General features: G+C 28.1%; 1 long non-coding RNA gene across 1 annotated transcript; it reads left to right on the top strand.

The window, feature by feature from the left end:
- Window positions 1-3,144: 3,144 nt before the first annotated feature.
- Window positions 3,145-3,453, top strand: LOC113387972. Its single transcript, XR_003368174.1, has 3 exons — window positions 3,145-3,164; window positions 3,220-3,346; window positions 3,416-3,453. It is a non-coding gene; the product is annotated as an uncharacterized LOC113387972 (long non-coding RNA).
- Window positions 3,454-3,810: the final 357 nt, after the last annotated feature.

Here is a 3,810-nt window from a genome sequence, read left to right as displayed (position 1 = left end):
GGCGCCAAATTTCTAAATCCGGCCCTGATCTTATCGTTACTGTGCTAACGTCGGCGTTTTCATGAATCAACCAATTTGAAACATATACGTAATAAACGAATTGATGCAAAAATTCATTATACAAAAAAATTAACAAACGATTTTGACACTTTGTTGTATATTGTGTTCTTGCTTAGTTTCATAGCTATTGTGATATGATTTCAAGTCAAAATCTCAAAAAAGAAACGCATAAGTGGTGCTACATGTAACCGTGATATCACATGGGTGTATGTATTAAGGAATTCTATATATGTATATATTTTATCCCCACATCCTACGTGTAACACATAAACGATTCTTAGAATGTTGCAGCTTATGTGACTCTTTTTGCGAAGTCGCGCAATGATATATATTTTATCTAAACTTCATCGCAAATGAACGTGCGCGTTTTGTGCTTGAAACGCTTCGAGTTTTATTTATATTGCTGCTATCCTTTCTGTACACTCCTCCTTGTACTGGAATAATAATAATGTCATGTTTATTCCTCATTTCTGCTGCAAACGATGATATATGCTGGATTCTTATTATCATCGACGTATTGCGTCGCTGTATTCTAAAACGAATCCGAGCAGTATCCAATATATCATATATGTTAAGTCCGCGCGATCGTGTATCATGATTTTTATGAAGTACTAACAAGATATTTTTGTTGGATGGTAGGTACTCTTTTAACGTAACTACGATAACTAGTATAGATGAAGAGCAAACAAACTTTTTTTAACTTCCAGTGTAAAATAAATGTGAATAGGAAAAATATGAATGGAGAATCAAAAACAAGACTTTTTCTTGTAATATATGTAGTTAAAAAGTTATATGAAGGCGCAAATTTCTCAATATATGGAAATATTTGAAATAAAATATCAAAGTTAACTTGAATAATATTAATACAGTTAAAATAAAAATTAAGAATTTTTGTCGTAGGACTTTTGCAGCACTCAATGTTCCTTTTTTCAAATTAACTAATTTTGTAGCTTAATTACCCATGTAGAAATTAATATCGGTACAATATATTACCAATATCGGTTTTCTGTGGCCGTGATTGCCTATATTGCAAAAATATCGGCGAACGTCGGTTCTGTGATGATGTCAACTAATCGATCAGGCCGACATTAGCCGATATTGAGGCAATAATCTCTATAAATGGCCTTGTCCAATATTGGTCTCAAACTAAAATAGAAATATTGATGCAATATTTTTTATCATCGGCTAATAAATATTGTCCCCAAATAGAAGAATAAATATTGATGCAATATTTTTTTATCATCGACTGATAAATATTGTCCTCAAACTAAAATAGAAATATTGATGCAATATTTTTTATTATCGGCTGATAAATATTGTCCTCAAAATAAAATAGAAATATTGATGCAATATTTTTTTATTATGGGCTGATAAATATTGTCCTCAAACTAAAATATAAATATTGATGCAATATTTTTTATCATCGGCTACAAAATATTGTTCCCAAAGTGAAATATAAATATTGATGCAATATTTTTTATCATCGGCTGATAAATATAGTTCACAAATTGAAATAAAAATATTGATGCAACATTTTTTATCATCGACTGATAAATATTGTCCACAAATTGAAATGAAATTATTGATGCAACATTTTTTATCATCGGGTACAAAATATTGTCATCAAATTGAAAAATAAATATTTATGCAATATTTTTTATCATAAGCTAATAAATATTGTCCTCAAAATAAAAAATGAATATTGATGCAACATTTTTTATAATTGACTATTAAATATTGTTTGCATGTTAATTAATAATAAATATTGTTTCCTCAAATTCCTCAATCATAATTATTGTTATTATATTTAAAATGAAAAACAAAAATCTTATCTGGGATCGAACCCGAGACTACGACGTTAAGAGTCGGCAACGCTAGCGCTTAGCTATCGACTCAACAGAACGAAAACAACATACGCCAGATATATATGGCTGTAAATATTTAACCATGTAATTATTCACCCTTACAAATTAAAAGGTAAAAGATACGTAAAAAGTTTATTCGGACGAAAGATGCGGAATAAAATTACGAATAAAATGATATATAATTCAATATGTGTGTTCGTATAATTATTTTCAGATTTTTCAATTTTTCTTGAATTTTAGCACTGCAACTCGCCCATAGGCCAAACCGTTTGAAATACTAAGTTGTGATATGTGGAAGAAAAACTAAGAATTTTGAGACGATTCTAATGATGTATAATACTTTATACGGTTTCTTTATGAAAACCTCAAATGTTGAGAATAGTATAAAAATTCAGTTTTCCTTTCATTATAAAAAGTTATAAATGTTACAGGGTAATTTATTTTAAATACTGTCCGATATATATAAAACTAATTGAAAACTTTAATTTTATTTACTCATACAATTATAAAATAAAAAAATAATAATAAATGGACTGGGATTTGAACCCCAAAATCAAAATCAAAAGGCTGCGACGCTAGCCATTACACCACCAAGATATACAATCTTGTTGTAGTAACTCACTATCCTGAACCGCAGGTATAAGGTTCTAGATCTTTCTATGCCTTCTATGCATGACGTATGCCTACAAGAAGCGACGCGCGTCACACGGCGTCCTTAGCCTTTAATGCAAAATTGTTAATTATAGTATGTTTTAAGATACTAGTTTTGCTGGAAATAATCGAATAATATTTTCAGTTATGTGTAATGTGTAATAGTGTTATAGTGTACATTGTTTTCTAATGTGTGTAATGTGCATTGGTGCGAAATATATACCACAAACAAGTTTGGTTAAGTAAGCATTGTCTCTGAAAAATATACAATATTTCATTTCTTTGTTGTTACTTTGGATTAAAATACAAAGGTTTGAAAGTTCAACTTAATTTTACGTCATCTGATTTGATTTGGGATGGATAGATTAAGTAATAAGTTATGTATATCTAACATAACCTTAGTTTTAATAGACGAATTCTTTTTACTATTGGTGAGTATAATACTTAATTATGCGTTTATGCATTGTAACTAATAGCTATTTATTTTTAGAATAATTACTGCTAACTACATTATTATTAGTATCTCTAATAAATAATCGGAAACTAGCTATTCGAAATGTCAAAATTTGCAAGTTTTCAATAAAAATGGTAAGAAATGCAAGATAATTTTATTTTTCTCACTAAGGATTTTTATATTGATCAGGAGTTTAAACACATTGAGAAATCAGTTGTACATATTACGTGAAATATAATAAAATATAACATAATAAAATATAACATAACCTAATCTTTTTGAGTGAAGACATACTGCACTTTCATATTTATAAAAGGTAAGACAATACTTGTTATAATATAATTATATGTCTCTGCATTTAAAACATATTCTTATTTATTTTCAGGTAATATTGTTGTAAGCGCAGAAAATAGAGAAACTGGTTTGCTTAGTAGTAAAATGTTATCGAAAAGTTTTTCATCAAAAGTTTGTAACTAAATAAGTTATAGAAAGGAAAGATATAAATTTTGACAGAATAGTCATAATGTTTGATTATAATAAATGCAATGTGGAATGTCAATAAATCTGTACATTTGCATAGCAAGATTTTAGACTATGATATGAAGTCATTATTTTTTAAGGTAAAAGTAGAGTCGAGTGCATTTTACAATCTCATTTTAACGCTTTCATAAATTATTCATATTGATAATATATAATGATATATTATAAATTTATTAACAAGGAATACGAGGTTTCAGATGACAATACAAACTTGGACAAAAATATTTTGGGGTTATGATT

Source organism: Ctenocephalides felis, unplaced genomic scaffold (genome assembly GCF_003426905.1).
Source record: "Ctenocephalides felis isolate EL2017-DRISC unplaced genomic scaffold, ASM342690v1 CF-g0.4_SCAFFOLD_03572, whole genome shotgun sequence".
Lineage (NCBI taxonomy): Eukaryota > Metazoa > Arthropoda > Insecta > Siphonaptera > Pulicidae > Ctenocephalides > Ctenocephalides felis.
Note: the sequence above shows the minus strand (reverse complement) of the source record. Positions and strands in the feature narration are given on the sequence as shown.